The sequence below is a fragment of the Eptatretus burgeri genome, chromosome 17, assembly GCF_056783735.1.
Source record: "Eptatretus burgeri isolate ZD-2024b chromosome 17, Ebu_testis_v1, whole genome shotgun sequence".
Taxonomy (NCBI): domain Eukaryota; kingdom Metazoa; phylum Chordata; class Myxini; order Myxiniformes; family Myxinidae; genus Eptatretus; species Eptatretus burgeri.
Window position 1 is genome coordinate 49,519,237 of NC_140977.1, and position 20,947 is coordinate 49,540,183.

General features: G+C 36.3%; 1 protein-coding gene and 1 long non-coding RNA gene across 2 annotated transcripts in view; both read left to right on the top strand.

Annotated features, from left to right (window-relative positions):
• Nucleotides 1-20,947, top strand: part of LOC147010053 (uncharacterized) — a 301,523-nt gene that overhangs the window by 114,501 nt on the left and 166,075 nt on the right. The gene's annotated exons all lie outside the window — the stretch shown is intronic.
• LOC147010054 (uncharacterized) lies at nt 7,377-10,531 on the top strand. The gene is made up of 2 exons (XR_015052794.1): nt 7,377-8,555; nt 8,653-10,531. It is a non-coding gene; the product is annotated as an uncharacterized LOC147010054 (long non-coding RNA).

Consider the following 20,947-nt stretch of genomic DNA (forward strand, 5'->3'; position numbering starts at 1 on the left):
AGTTAAATTCTGGAGCTTAAATTTAGTAATTCGGCTTAGTTTAAGAGATTCTAAAAGTTATGGCATATGCGGAAATGAAATATAGCCACAAATGCTGGCATCTCCATCTGTTTATAAGCATTGCAATGTATCCAGTGATTTGTAGGTATGATGACCAGGGATTATGAGTGAGGAAAGTGAAAAAAACACTTTGTCATTAAAACATCGTTGTGGCCTGGACATTCCAAGTTAAGGCATGGTTGAGCAGGCCAAAAAACATGGTGGCCCCAGCGAGGGAATCCAGGATATGCCTGAAGACCCCATGAGAGTGGTGGTTGAGATTGTCCTTGATTAAAGATATAATTAAATTAAGGCCGTTAATTTTCTTCAAAAGAGGTGTTTTTAATTAACCCAAACACCCAATTTTCACTCCTGCACTTCCTTGGAGTTCCGTTAGTATGTATGCAAAGTTTGAGGCTACCAGGTTTCCTGGTTTTGGAGTGATGGAGGACACACACACACACACACACACACACTTATTAATGTCGATTGAATTTAAAAACCAATTATTTTTGAGATCAACATTGGCCAAAATGTCGACAAAGGACAGATTTATAAAATTGTCAATTTTTATCTGATTGACTTGAAATATGAAATGGATTTCTCTATTTGGTCATTGGATTCTACCTTCAATTATTTTAAAGGTAAAATTTGTTTTATGGATTTTGTAAGTATCGTGCTATGTTTGTTACTTACTAAATCTAAAGATTTTGTAATTATATTGATGACTTCTGTCATCTGTTTCTGTGTTTGTTTGTTTGGGTGTGTGTGTGTGTGTGTGTGTGTGTGTGTGTGTGTGTGTGTGTGTGTGTGTGTGTGTGTGTGTGTGTGTTTGTGTGTTTGTGTGTGTGTTTGTTTGTTTGTTTGTTTGTGTGTTTGTTTGGAGGCATGACAACTCGAGAACGGAAGAAGCTACCAATGTAAAATTACACCACGTGATTCAGGAGGGTGATGGCTAGTGCTGATTCGATTTTGGTAAAAATCGGTCAACGGTCAAGGTCACAGTGAGGTCAAACATTCGATTTTTGATGGTTTGGTACAGAATCATCGTAGAAACTTCTGGTTTGCATCGCTATCTTCTCCAGAGACAGCTTTTATTAGACAAGGTCAGAGGTCAAGTTGACGATTTCGTAAGTACCAGTCTATCACTGCTTGTTTGTCTGTTTGTTTGTTTGTGTGTGTGTGTTTGTGTGTTTGTTTGTTTGTAGGCACGATAACTCGAGAACAGAAGAAGCTACCAATGTCACATTACACCACGTGATTCAGGACGGAGATAGCGAGTGCTGATTAGATTTTGATCAAAATCGGTCAAAGGTCAAGGTCACAGTGAGGTCAAACATCCAACACATTCGATATTTGATGGTTTGGTACAGAATCATCGTAGAAACTTCTGGTTTGCGTCGCTACCTTCTCTAGAGACAGCTTTTATGAGACAAGGTCAGAGGTCAAGATGACGATTTCGTAAGTACCAGTCAATGACCGCTTGTTTGTCTGTTTGTTTGTTACTTACGAAATCTAAAGATTTCTTAAGTATATTGATGACTTCCGTCATCTGTTTGTGTGTTTGTTTGTGTGTGTTTGTTTGTTTGTCGGCACGATAACTCGAGATGGAAGAAGATACCATTATCAAATTACACCACGTGAATCAGGAGGGTGCTGGCTAGCGCTGATTAGATTTTGGTCAAAATCGTTCAAAGGTCAAGGTCACAGTGAGGTCAAACATACAATTTTTGATGGTTTGGTGCAGAATCATCGTATAAACTTCTGGTTTGCGTCGCTACCTTCTCTAGAGACAGCTTTTATGAGACAAGGTCAGAGGTCAAGTTGACGATTTCGTAAGTACCAGTCTATGACTGCTTGTTTGTCTGTTTGTTTGTTTGTATGTCAATCGCCGACAGGTCACATTTTTATACCGATCTTTATGAAATTTCACAAAATGGTAAAGTTGGTTAAAAGCAAGAAGCCTATTAATTTTGAGGTCAAAAGGGTAACAACATAGACCAAAGGTGAACGACATTGTTAAATTTCTAAAAATCTCAATTTTCACACCGGATATCCAATCCTCTTCAAATTCAAAAATGGCAATTGGTAAACTTGTAATTTGAAGAGCATTAGCATATCAGGTCACTGTATTCAATGAACAATAATGTTTGAGGTTAACACAGGTCAAAAGGTCAATGTAGACCAAAAAGTTAACATCGGCCAAATATCGAAAATTGTCAATTTTCATCTGATTGACTTGAAATTTGTTGAGGATTGGCACAACGAATCAGTAAATTCAACAAAAAATATTTTTGAGGTCAACTTAGGCCAAAAGGTCAACATAGGCCAAATATCTAAAATTGTCAATATTCATCCGATTAACTTGAAATTTGAAGAGGATTTGCACATTAGGTGACTGAATTCAACCACTAATTATTTTTGAGTCAACATCAGCCAAAAGGTCAACATAAGGCAAAGGTGAACAAGTAAGGTGAAATTACAAAAATCCTTCATTTTCATTTGTATGTCTGTTTGTTTGTGTGCAGGATATCTCAAAAAGTTGTTCACGGATTCGGATGAAATTTGGTGAAGAGTTTGGCTGTGTGACAACGGCAAACTGATTCGATTTTGGTGAAGATCTGGATCCAGCTACGATAACTTTTTAAGTGATTCTTCACCATTGAGAGATCGGGCCAAAAGCGATAAATAGCAGGTTATCTCAAAAAGTTGTGGACAGATTCGGACAAAACTTGGTGGCCTGGTTGAGTTTATGACGAGGATGAATTGAGTCGATTTTGGTGAAGATCCGAATGCAGATTTGGACACGAGAATTTTTTGATTTTTAAAGTGATTCTTCACTGTTGAGAGATGTGGCCAAAAACGATACGTGGCATGATGTTACAAAAATGCATTTCGCCTGATATTCTCTCATGGATCAGGCATTGCATGGTGCAGGTATGCGCTCTACCATGTGTCTTTTTCGTTTATGTGTTTTCAAGGTCATATTTGGTTCTAGTTTTTGATTTTTTTTTAACCATTCTCAATTTGACTCATAGTTTTCCCATAAGGAGTTTCTTATCTCTCCCACAGTCTGCACCTGGCAGAGTATTGGCAGATTGCATTGCACTTCTCCATCCATTGATTAGAATGTCGTCAATTTGATTTCTATGTTGCTCATCAGGTGAAATCCCCATGTACAGTCTACGATTGCGTTGTTTGAACCACATGCTCACAATGACGTGCTCATTCTCCACTCACAGATCTCCAGCATTCACTCACCTGGCTCATTTTGAATACCAAGTCCATGCATTCCTGCAATCCCTGGTGCTCCTGCTTCTCCATTTTTTTCATTCCAGTCTCCCATCATAATTAATACATCTTCATTCGGCGCATGTTCTACCAGTTCCTGCAAATTTCCATAAACACTTCAACATTTTTTTCATCCTCTGCTGAAATTGGAGCACATTTCGTGTGTTTATGGAAGGGGGATTGAGTACTTGAAGAAGAAAGGGGGAGAGGAGGACAGAGTTTGGGTGTGGTGGTAAGTGGAGGGGGGGAGGGGTGGATATCAGATTTCGGAAGGGGGGTTAAAGACGTTGGATTGTGTTGGGTGTGGGGAAGGGGGGGGTGGGCGTTAGGGACCTGATGTCATATTTTGCATGATGCAGAATTTTCATGGGTCCATGATCATCCTGTTGTGTCTTTTTGATCCTCCAGCTATTTTGTGTCCTCTGAGTCTATTGTGTCTTCGGGGTCTTTTGGATGCCCTACGTCTTTTGGCTCCTCTGGATATTTTGGGTTTTCGGGGTCCTCTGGGTCCTTTGGGTATTTTAGGTGTTTTGGGTCTTCAGCATATTTTTGGTCTTTGGGGCCTTTGGGGCATTGTTGGGTCTTTGGGATCTTTTGGGTATTTTAAGGTCTTAAGTCTCTTTCAGGTCTTTTGGGTCTTTAAGAGTATTTCGGGTCTTCGGGATCCATTGGGTTATCAGGGTCTTTTCAGTCTTTTGGGTCTTTTCAGTCCTTTGGGTCCTCAGGGTCTTTTCAGTCCTTCGTGTCTTTTGGGTCCTTGGGAGTGGTGGGGGGCTCTTTTGGGTCCTCTGGATACTTTAGGTGAAGTATTTCAGGATACAATTGTGGGTGATGTCAGGTCAAGGGTTCAACCAATAGGTGAAGAGCGGATATACAAACATTGAAACATACATCCACACACATAATCACATCCACTTGCTCCATTATATATCGATTTATATCCCAATATGAACTCTGGTACTCTGTCATCATCAGTAGGGTAAGAATACTGATTCTGGCTCACTTTTCCCCATGTAAATGAAGGGGGGATTTTCAGCGATTCATATTTTTTTTCCCTAAAAATAAATCCCCTTTTTATCCCAAGGTATATTTATTTGTCTCCCCTTTTAACCTGGAGGTTGAACCTCATTGAATTGAACACCTGGGGGTTGAACAGCTCACTCATTGAACCTATAAAGATTTGTTCATTCTCAAATTCCTTCAATAGTTTAATTTTCTTTGCACAATAATCCCCATCTAAAATATTGACAAACAAAACATTTGAATCTTTATATTTTTTAAGATACCCCATTTGTGCCATTACGAAATGATAAACTTCTCTTAATGCTCTTGTTTGACCACCTCCTGAGCCACAGGTTATTTTTTGTTAAGCCCCGCCCACTTTTTTTTTTTTTTTTTTTTTTTTTTTTTGTATACCTTGGTCGAGGCTCGTATGAGAGCTAACACACAACTCACAGCAAGGAGGCATGAGACAAGAGGGGCGGGAGTGGAAGGGACAAAACATTGGGGAACAGACACAGGTGAACTGTGGAAGGGAGAGGGATGGGGATGGGACGGGGAACATGGCGAGGGGAAGATGGACATTAAAGGGACTTTCAGGAAGGAAAGCAGGAGAATTGAAGGAAGTGGGCTTGGGTGGATTATCGGGGGTAGAAAAGATCGAGGATTTGGATGGGGGAAGATAAGAGGTGGTGGTGAACAGCTGTTTTGAAAGCCTGAAGGGAAGAATGGGAAAGAATAGAGTGAGGAAGTTTATTCCAAAGGCGGGAAAAAAGAGGAATGAAAGAGTGAAGATGAGCAGTGATTCGTGATTTTGGTAGTTTTACCAGAAGGGGGTTGTTGGCGGACCTTGAGCGCCCTGTGGAAATGTGGTTGGGACAAATCGCAGAGAGAGCAGGGGGGCAAGGCTGGAGAGGAGTCGGTAGAAGACAGAAAGACCACCGACCAACCTGCGGTGATTGAGTGAGAGGCCCAAAGACTCAGCTTCATTGCGGGAGATGCCAATGATCTTAAAAGCCCTGGTTTCGACAGCGTGAAGTCGAGAAAGGTGGGAGGCAGGAGCACCAGCCCAGAGGGGAGAGCAGTACTCCATCAGGCTACGGACAAAAGCTTTGTAAGTGGTCAGGAGCTCAAGAGGGCCGAGGAAGGACTTTGCACGACGGAGGATTCCCATTCGGCGACTGGCTTTTGAGGCAAGGTTGGAAATGTGACTTTCCCAGGAAAGGTCATGGCAGATAGTGAGACCCAGAAGCTTGAAAGAAAAGACTTCTTCCAGAGGATTGTTGAGAAAGTGGATGGGGGGGTTTTGTAAACGGTCCTTTCGAAGAGACATAGTGAGAGTGTGAGATTTGTCTGGATTGAAAGACATGTTCCACGTGTTGGACCAGTTTGTGATTTTATCCAGATCTGCAGTGAGCGAAGAAGCTGCTGCTTGCCGGTCTGAGGGATGACAGATGGTACGGCAGAGGGTTGAGTCATCGGCAAAGAGAAATAGAGGATTTTCCAGAGAGTCCGAGAGATCATTGATGAAAACCAGAAAAAGAACAGGGCCCAGAACGCTACCTTGAGGAACTCCAGCCTGCACAGGAAGAGGGGATGAAAGAACTCCATTTAGGGCCACACGTTGACTGCGACAGGAGAGGAAGTCTGCGAGCCATGAGTGGAGATGGCCTTGAATACCATGGGCAGAGAGTTTGGTGAGTAGGGCAGGGTGCCAGACTGTGTCAAAAGCACGTGATATGTCCAGGGATACGGCTCGGATTTCCTGTCTGGCATTGAGGACCTCCATCCATTGATGGGAGAGCAGTAGCAGCATATCTAGGGTAGAGTGACCTGGTCTGAAACCAAATTGATGATTGGAAATCAAGCCATTGGAGAAGAGGAAGGATTTCATGTCTGGAAGCGATGATGGATTCCATAACCTTGCTGATGATTGGGAGAAGGCTGATTGGTCTATAGTTACAGGGATCTGTTTTTGCACCTTTTTTATGCAGGGCAGTGATGTTAGCAGATTTCCAAGCAGATGGCAGATGACCTTGGGAAAATGAGAGGGTGAATAGAACAGAGAGAGGGTGAGCAAGAGCAGAAGAGCAGGCTTTGAGGACACGTGGGCTGATGCCGTCTGGACCGGTTGCAGAATCTGACTCGAGGTTTGAAAGCAAGCTCTCCACCTTGTCAGGAGAAAAGGATACAGAGTCCAGGGACAGTTGGGTGCGACTGGGTAAAGTGGGTAGAGATAGTGATGGGTTTGGGACACAAGATTTAGCTGCAAACACCGAGTTTAGACATTCAGCTTTATCACGTGTGGAATCAGCAGTGCGGCCATTTGAGGTAAGGGAGGGGATGGAGGGGGAACATACACCAGAAACAGATTTGATTAAACGCCACCAGGATTTTGAGGAGGGAGAGAGGTTTGAGAGTTCAGACTTGAGATGAGAAAGATGTTGTTTTCTGGCTCTCCTGAGGGTAGATACACACTTGTTCCGAGCTTTGTGGAAAGAACTGAGATTGCCCTCAGTTGGGTTTGCTTTCCATGAGGCAAAGGCAAGTTGTTTCAGGACAACTGCCTCGCCACAAGCTTCAGTAAACCAAGGGCGGGAGGAAGGGTAAGACAACTGAACACGAGAGGGGATAAATCTGTGCATGAGGGAGAGCAAGTTTCTTTGAAAGAATTCCCAGGATGAGTTGATGTTTGAGAAAGTAGTGATAGGAGACCAGTCTGTAAGTTTGATGGCTGCTCGGAGACCCTGCCAGTCGGCTTGAGTGAAATGCCAGACTCGACGGCGGTGAGGTGGTTCTCTGATAACAGCCAGAGAGATGTCCACTTTAATAAGGACGTGGTCAGAAGAACCAATTGGAGCGAAGGAAGAGCAGCAGATATTGTCAGGAAACTTTGTCAAAATCAGATCCAGAAGAGATGGAGTACCATTGGTTGAGATCCGGGTCGGGAAGTTGACCGATTGAGTCAGTCCCAATGAGTCACAGAAAGCTTTTGCTGATGTCCCATGGCAGGTGAGAGAGGTACCCACACCTAGCCAACTGGCGTGATGACAATTGAAGTCGCCACATAAGAGGAAGAGAGAGTTTGGATGAGAAGATAGAAGATGGTCCATGTTTTCGGAGAGTGAGGTGTAGATGGAGTCATCACTGTTCGGTGGACGGTACAGTACACATATAAACATGAGGTGGGAGTGGAGGGGAAGCCGAAGCCAGAGGTATTCCTGGGGGTGTGGGGGAGTGAGAGCAGTGCAGGGAGAGTGAGGAATAGAGTCTTTGATGAAGAGAGCAACACCTCCACCAGGACGAGGCTCAGGTCTGTCATACCGTAAGAGGGAGTAACCAGGGAGAGATACTTGGGAGTCAGACACGTCTTGGGAGAGGAAAGTTTAAGCCCCGCCCACTTTTGTTAAGCCCCGCCCACTTCCCACAAGGTATTCAATAAGCCCCGCCCACTTTTCTTTAAGCCCCGCCCACTTTTGCTAAGCCCTGCCCACTTTTGCTAAGCTCCGCCCACTTTCCATAAGGTATTTTTTCTAAGCCACGCCCACTTTTCCTAAGCCCCGCCCACTTTTGCTAAGCTCTGCCCACTTTTCATAAGGTATTTTTTCTAAGCCACGCCCACTTTTCCTAAGCTCCGCCTACTTTTGCTAAGCCCCGCCCACTCTTACATCATTTCCAGTTCATCTCTGACTCACAAAGAAATCACTAGAAAATTACAGGATGTTATGGTTTTGAAAAATTTCCCAATGAAGGCTTGCCTAGGCTTGCCCAGGGAATTTCCAAAGGAAACCACACCCACCAGTCTTTCTCTATAAAAGCTTCAAACCCAGGCTCCATTTTAAACATTTGTTTTTGCTGGCAATGGTGTTTTGTGTGCTTGTCTCGAACTCTCTGTCTTCTATGGAACTAAACCTTCAAGTTGATGAACTGGATTCAAACCTCATCTATTGAGGTAAGATTTTTTATTTTCCTATTTTCAAACTTTGATTGAAGCATACTCATTTAATAATTAAATAACTTAATTAATACATTATTATTTTCTCTCACAGGAAATTGTATCTGAAATACAAAAAGAAAATACTGCTTTTGCTACAACTTGGGGGGAAATTGTTGGCTTGGTTGAAGACCTTGAGTGGGATGACTTTGGTGTTCCTTGGAACTCTCTGTCTTGTATGGAACTAAACCTTCAAGTTGATGAACTGGATTCAAACCTCTTATCTATTGAGGTAAGATTTTTTATTTTCCTATTTTCAAACTTTGATTTAAGCATACTCATTTAATAATTAAATAACTTAATTAATACATTATTATTTTCTCTCACAGGAAATTGTGTCTGAAATACGAAATGAAAATACTGCTTTTGCTACAACTTGGGGCGAAATTGTTGGCTTGGTTGAAGACCTTATGAGCGACCAAGACCCACAGAACGAGTTCGTCCTTGATGACCCAACCAAAGAGTTATACCTTGGAGACCAGCAAAATCCTGAAAAAGAGTTTTACAGCAATAGTACTCATTGTGAGTTATCAAGACAATACCCACTGAACAAGTTATACCTTGATGAGCCAGAATACAAGTTTTACCTTGGAGACTCACAAATTTTGAAAAAATCAGTAAATGAGTTCTGCCTTGATGGTTTAAATAACTACCTTGGAGACTCAGGAAAAGGGTTCTGCCAAGATGGTTCTAAATATGGGGCCTACCTTGGAGACTCACAAATTTTGAAAAAATCAGTAAATGAGTTCTGCCTTGATGGTTTAAATAACTACCTTGGAGACTCAGGAAAAGGGTTCTGCCAAGATGGTTCTAAATATGGGTCCTACCTTGGAGACTCACAAATTTTGAAAAAATCAGTAAATGAGTTATCCTTAAGAGACTTTGTAAGTTGGTTTTACTTTGAATACTTGAAATGTGGGTTCTGGATTGATAACTCACAATGTGATACATATCTTGGAAACTCAACGGGAATGTGGTTATACCTTGAAGACTTGGAAAGTTGGGTTTATGTTGGACACTTGAAACTTTTTTGGGGGCTTTTATTTATTTATTTATTTATTTATTATTATTATTATTTTATTTATTTATATTTTGGAGACTTTTGGAGTTGCTATCACTCTTTGGGATCTAAACCTATCGATGTAGTTCTTTGTCGGATGGTGCTTGATGGGAGCAAGATCAAGAAAGTTCTGGGAAGAAAGTGCAGGCTTACTCCCCCTTTTTACGTCATCAAACCTGAAAGCCTTAAAAGACAGAATTGGAAGAAGAGAAAAAAAACAAAAAATATACATTGTTCGTTCTGGGAAGAAAGTGCAGGCTTACTCCCCCTTTCTACGTCATCAAACCTGAAAGCCTTAAAAGACAGAATTGGAAGAAGAAAAAAAACGTAAAAATATATATATATAGGTGGAAATCTCATTTTGAAAAAGACATTGTGTTGGGCGAGGATTGAGTTGGGGTTGAGATTTTGAATGTGAGGGTTGGGGTTGAGATTTTGAATGTGAGGGTTGGGACACACACACATACACATCAACAAACAAAAGTTAAGCCTTGACTATTCAGTTGAGGATTCTGTGTTTGGGGTTCACAGATCTAAGAACGTCCCCCTTGACACACATTATATACTGTTATACACCTCGGACTTGGCCCTCGAGTGTCCACAACGGTGTATAGTAGGAGGGAGTGAAGCGCCAACCCATTGCTCCCATTACACACACACACACACAAACAAAAGTTAAACCTTGACTATTCAGTTGAGGATTCTGTGTTTGGGGTTCACAGATCTAAGAACGTCCCCCTTGACACACATTATATACTGTAATACACCTCGGACTTGTCCCTCTAGTGTCCACAAAGGTGTATTATCTGCTTAGTTTTGTCTTTTGTAATTCCTGTGAATAAAATGAACCTAAAATCTCTTCCCCTTCCAAATCATATATTTTATAAGTCCAAGGAACTGTATCTATTACATCGACAATTTTAAAAAGTTCTTTCGTCCATCGTTCAGTAAAACCCTTTTCAAAATGAGATTTCCACCTATATATTCTTACGATATCACCAACTTTGAACTTAGGTTTTCTGACATTAATCTCTTTTTCATATTTTAATTTTGTAAATGTTTCTGATGGCTTCATATTCGTTGACGTGTGAATCGTGTCATTATACTTATCCACAATATCCTGAATAAAAGATAACCATTGTTGTGAACCGAGTTGTGTGAATTTTTTATATAGTCTCTCTTTTAAGGTACGATTAAAACGTTCAACAACAACTGCCTTCCCTTCATTAAAGGTACTGTATAATGTAATACTGTTATTTTTTAGAAAATTCATAAATGTCTTGTTATAAAACTCTCTACCCTCATCAGTCCACAATTTCTTAGGTTTTCTCTTACTTTTATTAAATATCTGTTGAAAAGCTAACATAAGAGTATTACCTGTTTTGTTTTTTAAAGGGACAACCCACGCATATCTACTCCTCAAATCAATAACGGTTAAAGCATACTTGTACCCCTTATCATTATTGAGTTCAATCAAATCAGCAGACCAGATATAATCAACTTCCTTGGAATAAACTTTCCTTCTCTGAAACTTTGTGAATATTGGTTTATGTAATTCATCAGCTAATTGCTCTTCAGTCTTAATGGCATCATTAGAGCCTATAAGTTTTTTGAATTTCCAAGTCCAAGTTTCAATTTAGCACTAATCATCTTCTTCACGATGAACCTATCAACTTTTTCTCTCAAGGTTGGATTTTGTATCAGAGACAAATTATACAACATTTCTCTATCGGCTTCATGCTTTTCTTCCAACGTTGTGGTATTCCCATAATCAATATCGTGTCTCATGCACACTTCATCAACTCTATTGATTGGTTTACTCCAGGATTTAGGATTGTCTGCCTCATCTAATCTTTTATCCAAGTTTGTGCCTGGACCACAGAAAGAATACCCTGGAAGATGTAATTCCCCTGGTATTCCAGTAGTTGTAAATTTACTTCCTGATAAAAACTTTTGTATATCTCCTCCGAGTTTGTGTTTGGAGATAAATTGATTTTTTTTTGAACCACACACCGAACATATACCTTTTTGTATAACCCTGTTATTTTTACTTTTAATATATGAAATATTTTTAGTATTAGTTTTCTTTTTACATTTGAGACAATAACTCATTTATTTATGAGAAAAATTCCTGCAGAGTGCAAAAACCTTTTTAGTTTCCAACATGCACATTTGAATCTTAATTTTTAAAACATAAAGAATCCTTAGAAATGCCTTCACTCTCTCCTCCATTTATTTAGAAAAAAACTTGAATTAAAATGAATAGCTTGACGATGCTAATAGTTTTGTTGAAAGTATTGCAAATAGACTTGTTAATTCTTTGTATTCCTTCCTGGTGAGATGAGTTAATTTCTTTAATACCTCTATTCTTTTTTGAATCTCACTGGTTTCCATATTTTGATATTTATTCATTCTCTCTCTTTCCTCCCTCTCTCTCTCCTCCCTCTCTCTCTTCTCTCTTTCCTCCCTCTCTCTATTCTCTCTTTCCTCCTTCTCTTTCTTCTCCCTCTCTCTATTCTCTCTTTCCTCCTTCTCTCTCTCCTCCTTCTCCTTTTCCTCCTCTTCCCTCTCTTCTTCAACTCCTTCCTCATCCCTTACTATACTTGAATCGTTTACACCCCATAGAATATTATACATATATTCATCAGGATTTCTTGTTATTCCTGTATCCAAAATAATTTTTTTTACAACAGGAAACCAATAAAATTTCTTTTGAATTTCTAAAAGAGCCTTACCTTTTCTTAACCTTATAATTTTTTCATTATTTAACATTCTAATTAAATCTAAAGTTGTTGGTTTATCAACATCAGCATAATGCCAATCTTTTATTGAAAATACCTCATTCTTATGTTGTAGAACATATTTATTAAAATACCGAATACCCTTTTCTTGAAGGTATGCTTGGACACAGAAATGATAATTTTCTTGAAGCCTTCTTGCTGTCATTTATGTATTAGAAATATATGTTAGAATAATATTATGGCACGAAACACCTCCCCATCTTCCCATAGTTAAATCATTTTGTATTTCCTTACTTATTATATATAATCCTGTTTTTTCTGTTTTCATGAGATAAACAAGGGCAAAACCATTATTATATTTACCCTTATTAAATTCTTTTATTTGTTGTTTACTAATCGTGGCTCCACAAAACTCATTCTCGATACCAAGTGGATAATATTCTTCCTTACGAGACTGATTTAATTGTTCCAGGTCTTCGAGGTTAATTTTAAATGACCAATTATACCCTAAATCATTCATATCATACCCCCATTGTTCTATTCTCATACAAACGATACGCCCTTCTTTATAAAAATTTATTTTAATTCGAACTGTGAATTCTGTATGACCTGGAGATAATATCAACACTTCTGTATCTTTAGAATACACAGCCGTTTTATTTAAGTATATATATTGTGATAAATCGCTTAATCTCACCAAGTCATTCGCGTCAGTCGGGCTTGGATAATTTTTTAATTTATAAGCATTTTTCATGTTAATATTTTTGTTTATATTATATTTATGTCGTTCAGCCTGTGCCTTTGTGTAATAATTTGATAAATCAATATCCAGTTCTTGAGATACACCAAAGATAGAACCATCTTTACCAACATAAGTCATTTATATTAGATTAAAAATAATATCATAAAATTTTTTATTTTTGTTGAGTTGAAATAACACATATAGACATAATTGACCACAACACTTGGAATTTAATTCTTGGACTTGAAATGTTTGATAAACACCATTCTGTAAGAATTTTATGACTTCAACAGGTGGTGGAAGACCAAAACTATCAAAATAATATTTGTCTTGACTATTAAAAATACAAACCCAATGAGAACCGTTCCCATCATTATCTTCTAAGTTCATAATAATATTCTTTGTATGTTTCGACACATTTGTTAATTCATCTCTCATACAAATAACCACATTATGAATTTTTAATTTCTTACAATATTTGGCAAGTTGTAAATTTGATGTTGTATTCTTTCCAAATTCTTTCAACCACTCATCAATGCTCATTTATTTATTAGAAAGATATAATCCATTACCTCTTTTCGTTAATTTTACACCTGCTTGTGCTATAGAAGAAAGCATATCTCCAACTAACAATCTCGCTTTATCAGGCAGACCTTCAAGTTTTTCAGCAAAATCTACAATTACACCACTTCCACTAATTTGTTTCTCCAACTCTTTGTTATGTCTTTCCAATTCTTTTTGAGCCTGGAGTTGAGCCTTCCTTTCGTTGGCAGTTTTGACCGCTGTTGAAATACCACCCGTCAATGCTCCAACCGCACTTAAACCAGCAAATAAAGGAATTAGAAATGGGAGAAATCCTCCACTCGTCTCTCTTATTGAATATTTTTTCAACATTGGTTTTGTCATTTTAATTTTAAGTGAGCCAGTGTCATTCAAGATTTTAACCTGTTCTCTTGTGAGCAAAACATCAATTCTTACTGCTCCTTTTCTCTGAATTGTATTAACGTTAATCGTACAAGGCTTTTGATTTTGAACACAAGATGATAGTTTATGAAGATTGATTTGATTAACATATACCCCAGTTGGTACTTTGCCACTCATTTATTTCACAAAAAAATTATGTGAGACTAATCATCACACCATTATCTGTATTAATCTGCAATTCTGTTTCTTCCAAAAGCAAACAATATGTATCAACTTCTTCACTCTCTCCTCTTTCAATGTATAGGGAAGTATCCACTCGATTAGACTTTATAGTTTCTTTTTGAGCGCTCAGGTCAAACGTATAGATTGTATACAAACTTTTAAATGCTGTCATATCTAAAATAGGTTCTTTATTTCCATTACTTTCACACACCTTTTGGTAAGACTTGTATGCTTCAGCAAAATCATTTTTTTCCCAATTAATTTCCAATCTATCTCGTGGATAAAATGTTCCATCTAGAGAAACGCGAAGTTGTTTCACCTTAGCATTATCACTCAATGCATTATTCTTATCAGTCGCAGTATCACCATCTGGCTTTTTAAAAATCATCCACAGATATCGTGGCTTTCCTTCCAGAACACCCAAATTCCACGTGTAAGTAGTTTGATTGAGTTTAACGTGTTGACATCTTCTTTTGAGGTATGATACACTGAGTGGTTTTTGAGTTAAGTCTTCGATTCAACATCTCTTCTGTTTTAAGATTAGGAGTATATTCACTGATATACCAACTCATCTCCTCAATTACAAATTTATTCTGATCACCAAAAGCATTACCAACACCAAAAAGCAATCTATTTTCATTATCATTCCTTTGTAGTTGAAATCTAATTTTAAGACCATACAGAACTTTATCATAATCACAAAATCCAAATATACCTTTAAGAGGAACTGCCACAGTAAAACTATTTTCTGCTTTTGTATCATCATTATACATTCCTTTCCTTTGAATATATCCAGGGTCTGTGTTTGTTCCCGTTGACATATCAGGAATAAAACCTTCGACAGACCCCTTTCCCATTCTATCACTGAATGTATAGAGTGTAAATTTCATCATTTCAGATACAGCAGAGACATAATCAACCGCTTCAACTTCTTGTGTTCCAATATACAATCGCACACTATCAAACATTTTCCAGAAGAAATCATTTACAAGTGTAGCGTTTGTGTTATTCCCAGCCTTAGTGAATTTAAATTTACACAACAAGAAACTTTCGGAGAGATTCAAATAGGTTTGTTGATTATTTATTTCAAAACTTTTTGTACCATTTGTATTCCAGTCTGTTCCAGTTATTGCATTTACCTTGAAGTAATCTTCTTTTTAGTGGAGTTTGAGATAATAATAGTATCATCCAAATCATAGATACTATCAATTGCTTCCATACTTGTATTTATTTAGGAAAAAAGATGTTAAAACTTTTGAAACCCTGATCCAAGTATTTGAATTATTTTCTGTCGTTCTTGGGGGGACAACTGAGTTTTACCTTTCTTAATTTCTTTTATTGCTTGTAATTTATGAGATTCTTTCTGAGCATCTTTTATACTCTTTACAGCACCTGCTACATTTCCCACAGCAGAAGCAGTTGAACCAATTAGGTCTTTATGTTTAAGAATAGTTGAACCAATACCCATGAGAGTATCAATTATCCCATCTCCTCTAAATTGATGTCCGACACCCCTTTGTCTCTTAGGTTTATAGTATCCTCTACCAAGATACATACCTTCACCCTTGTAGTACGGGGAAAGGAACATCCCATCCCCTGTAATTATTTTATATTTTCCCAACTCGTGCTTCCTCACAATAACCATCGTATTTATTTATTGAAAAACTTCACGTAGGTGAATTCTGATGGATATAACTTCTCCATTAAAAGAGATCACACGATTATCTTGGTCGGTTATCCTAAAATTTACTCTGTGTATGGTTTTTCCTGACACAGGTAGATAAACCAAATTTTTAGGCTCCATATTGAATTTATAACCAATTGGGGTTGAGTATGCGCTGAATGAAAATATTGTATTTGTTTTTAATCCATCATTATAAGCACCATCAATCAAATCACAGTGAATTAACACCGAATTTATTCCTGAGGATATTTGAATGACATTATCACTGTAAAACGTCCCATTAGTTTCAATCTTATTTGAGGAGAAACCTAATAACTCTCTAAATGAATTATCAATTGTGAAATCAACCTTGTAGTTATTTTTAACTTTAATCGTTGATTTTGAAGTATGTTTTTGAATGTTTATAACAATATTTTTTGGTTCATCACCCTGTTCTTTCATAAGACGAGCAATTTCGGAAGATATTTGAGAAATCTCGTATGCTCCGGGTGAGACTGTTATCGTTTTGTATCCACTTCCCGGATTATAACTAAACTTGTCATTTTTCTCGGTTATATTAAATAAGGTATTATAAGTCTCCATGGACAATAAAGATGCCTCATATTCTTTTGTTGTGTCAAGTTGTAGTGGGTATGGGAATGAAGATGTGTGGTCGCTTGTTGTGAAATTAAAACTCAGGATTGTGCTTCTCATCTTATTTAATATGAGATAAAATGTCTTTATATTGAGATTTATTAATTATTTTCATGTTCATCAACTGGTCTAAAATGGCTGATGCTTCATTAAAACAATTGTTATTTCCAGCCTTCTTACTGCCGAACAACAATAACAGTCTATTAACTAATTGCGATGGGTCATTTGGAAGAAAACTAATACCTGAACCAAGGATACTTAAAGCCTGAATAATGTGTTTCTCCTTCTCATTCTTCCTACTTTTACCAGAAAGAATAACCTTATAATTTAGAGTGTTCAGCAAATCAATATATACTCTATCATCATTATTTTCCATATCCAATGGTTTATCAATATACTTTGATTCATCCCTCACAGTTGAACCTTGTCTTCCATCTTTTGTGAGAAGAAACATTAATCTCGGAGTTAGTTTAACAGGGGGTTGAGCAGAACTTAAGAACCTTAATTCATCATTAAATATCAATACCTTTTCTTGAACAAGATGAAATATTGCTGGTTGTTCTGTTGGAATGAGTCCTGCTTTGGTTTTTGAATCCGCTGAATATTCATTGTTTTGAACAGCATTGACAATATAATCAGGGGGTTGATTAATCTCTTCCAGTTGTTGAAATAAACCTTCATCATGTTCTCATTCTCCAATATGCTCTAATTCTTCCTCCGTCATTTGACTGAAATCTTTTAACATTTGAAGCTTTCTAGGAGTATATTCTACTGTGGGAACTGTGGAAACATCTTTCATTTTTTCTTGGGAAGTTTTTAAAAGTGGTTTAAAAAATTTCTCTTGTTTTTTTTCAAATGCTTCTTCGCCCGTTAGTTTCTGTCTGCGTTTCTTCTTTATGTCTTCCTGTTGTTTTACAACTTTTGAAACCAACTCTTGATGTTCCTTAAATCTTCTTGCTCTTTCTTTTGTATCCATTTATTTATTGTAAAATATCATTTAATGAATTGTAAAGATCAACAGGGAAATTTTCCTTTTCTTCATCATTCAAGTAGATGTGTTCAAATAAATCCTTTTCTTTAAATATTTCATCAAATTCTTTATTAACATTAATGCGAGTTGTAATTTCTTCTTCACTAATCCTTGCATCTCTGCTTTTCATACGTTTGTGTTGAGTTTCTTCATCAACATCAAAACCGAATGATAAAATCTTCACTCCGCTCAGATATTTAATAATTTGTCTCGTTCCTTCTGGATTAGTTTCTAATATCCCAACACCACCAGATTTTAGTTTCTTTAACTCACTCTTACAATGTGAATATTTTGTTGTACCAAGAGAAACCTCCTCAAATATTTGTCCTTCATTCCTCAATCGCATATGTTCCTCCACTGAAATATAGTGATAATCTTCACCTTTTACTTCTCCAGGTCTTATTGCTCTAGTTGTTGTTGATACAATGCGTATCACGGGGTGTTTTTTAAGTAAATTTACAATATTCTCATTTGTACTACACAAGAACCTTGATTTATGAAAGTTTTTCCAGAAGCAGATTTACCCACAAGATTTATAATAATAGTTGTCATTTATATATGTAATTGTTTATAAAACAAAAAATATATCCCTTAATATCTCATCTTGTTTCACAACAATATATTTATATTTTTCAGTCGTGTGCTTCATATAATCCTCAAATTTCTTTTTACTACATAATGTAGAACAATTATCTCTCCAAAAATTATTGATATCTATTGAATTTAACTTGAATAAAATAAAAGTATTAGCATTGTTTCTGATGGAACGACGAGGAAGTTGAAAGTACGATTGACTAAGATAAATACAATTACAAGAAGAATGTCTCCCTCTCGTGTAGTTGCTGTCCATTACCGTTTGGTTTCTCTCATTAACACAATCATCAAAGATAACGAGGTTCTTTTTTGATTTATCCAAATCTTGGGGAGACGGTATATCATCCGTATTATCACTAAGAATACAAGTTATAAGATTTGATTTCTTTTTACATCTCTGTGTATCACAAAATAGTTGAATTATATCTTCAATGTTATAATCATTTAGGTTTTTTTGACGTTTAAATAAACCTATTATATCTTCTTTTTGAAGACCAGCATTAAAACCTTGTGAGAGTAGTTGATACTCTGGTTGAAAACTCGACTTTGTGAAAATTATTAAATTATCATAATCTAAAAAGTTGGGAGTGAGGAGCATTTTTAAAAGTAAGCAGGTTTTTCCACATCCACTTGAACCAACTATGAGACATCTTAATGAATTTGGGAGATTTTTATGGTTGTTAAATTTTATCTTATTTTCCCAAATAGGTAAAAAATCATTCATTTATATATTTGAAAAACAGGTTATTTAATTTATTATTGGCTTTTTTAGAAACTCTATATTTTATCCTAAGTTCAGGTTTAATTTCAAGATAATCCATTATTTTATTTATACAATATCTTGTGTTGATATTTCCCTGAAAATTACATCCATGAATAATATACAACAACAATCCTTTGAACATTTCTCTTATACGTTCAGTTTCTTCCCTTGTAAGGAAAGGTGTGTTATCATCCTCATACTTTACATTCATTTCTCTAATCAATCTTGTAAAGTAATTCATTTTTGGTGTAAATCTAAAAGAATTATTTTCCTTTTTATATTTTTTATTATCATTAATTAGAAGATAATCACAGAATATACATTGTTTATAGGCTTTTGACTCTGTGTTTAATCCCCGTCTTTCACACGCAGGACAATTCTCAAATTTGTCATATGGAGAATCAGGAAAGTCTAGCATATTTATAAAGTAAAACTTTACTTAAACTGAAATTCATCTATACTTTCAGTTGTATATTACCATCGATATCGATATACTTTTTTCATTATCAGATTCAACGACAACATTTTTTATATTAAAGGTAATTTTAAAATTATCGTTAACTACTATTGAACGAAATGTCATTTCACCTGATATATTAACATCCTTTATTTCATCAAGATTTACATCTTTAGGGTTGTTGAAAAAAATACAAATTTCTCCTTGCATATTACAGATGGTCTTATCTTTTCTTTCTAAAGCTTCATCCATAAGGTTTTTGTTCTTTGATACTTTTTCTTGTTTCATTGCTTTTTCTAGTTTTGAATATATTACTAGAAGGAGAGGAGAAACTTTTGTTAGAGATACTTTAATTGATGTTCTACCAGGTATACTAAAAGCCCTTCCACTGAAGGAAATTGAAGAACTCATATTATTTACCATAATAGTTTTTATCCAATAGTTGTTATATTTATCTTTGTTCAATTTTACATCCTTGACATATTTCTCAGTATCTTTAACAGATGAAGAGATTGATTGAAACTTGTCTTTTGTGTCTTGAAACATTGTATTTATTAAGTGAAAAAGTTGGAGGATAAAATGTTTTTAAGCACAGATTCACCTATAAATTAAACGAAATTTTCATCAAGAAAATTTTAGTTTAAGCAAAGTTTTATTCTATAAATATGGTGAATACAACGTACTGCGATGTTTGTAATCACGAATATAAACATTATAGAAAACACCTCCGAACCAACAAACACACATTTAATCTATTTCATCAAATATCTCCTCTTGAGTTGGAAAGAAAACATTGTGATATCTGTTCAAAGGATGTTTTGAAGAGTAGTTATAATCAACATCTTCAATCACAAAAACACAAGAAAAATGAGTTTAAAGTAAAGGGAGACTATTATATTAAAAACACTGATGAGGCATTTAAAGGGCATATAAAAATAAGGATTTTTCAATTTGGAGAACCCGGTCCATCATCAATAGCTGAATCAATTGAAATAGTGAAACCCGATGTTGAAAAATTTATTAAAAAGACATTAAAAGAAATGAAAACTTTAAAGTTTTATATGGGAGTGAAAATGAATATGAAAAGACAAGATGAAGAACAAACTCCTTATATGAGAACAGATCTTCATTTTATAACATCATTTCAAGATTTTTTGAATAGTGGGGTTTATGAAGAACTATCAAGACAAGAGGAGGATGTTGATAATACAGTGGTAGGAAGTGGATTCAATATTAAAAAAATCATCTTTTTAGATATACACATTCTAAAATCAAACCCTCTTAAAGCTTCTTCTTATATTGAATTACCAAAAGAAATAAAACTAAAGAAGGCAGTTGTTAATATTAAGAACAATGATAATAAATGTTTTCTCTGGTCTGTTCTTGCTCACTTACATCCACCAAAATGTAATTCAGAAAGAGTAAAACAATATATGAAATATGAGAATACCTTGGACATTAAAGATTTTAAATTCCCAATGCCATTAACAGATATTCCTAAATTTGAGAAAAAGAATAATCTTTCTATTAATGTATATGGATTAACGGATACAAACAAAGTTCAAATATTAAAAATTTCAAACAACTATAAAAATGAAGAAACACACATTGACCTTTTATATTTTAGTGTTGGAAAGAATTCACATTACACATACATCAATAATTTATCAAGATTAATCTCTTCTCAGGTATTCAGAACAGCAAACAAAATATATCCTTGTAAGCGATGTCTTAATTCATTTCATACAAAAGAACGATTAGAACAACATTCAAA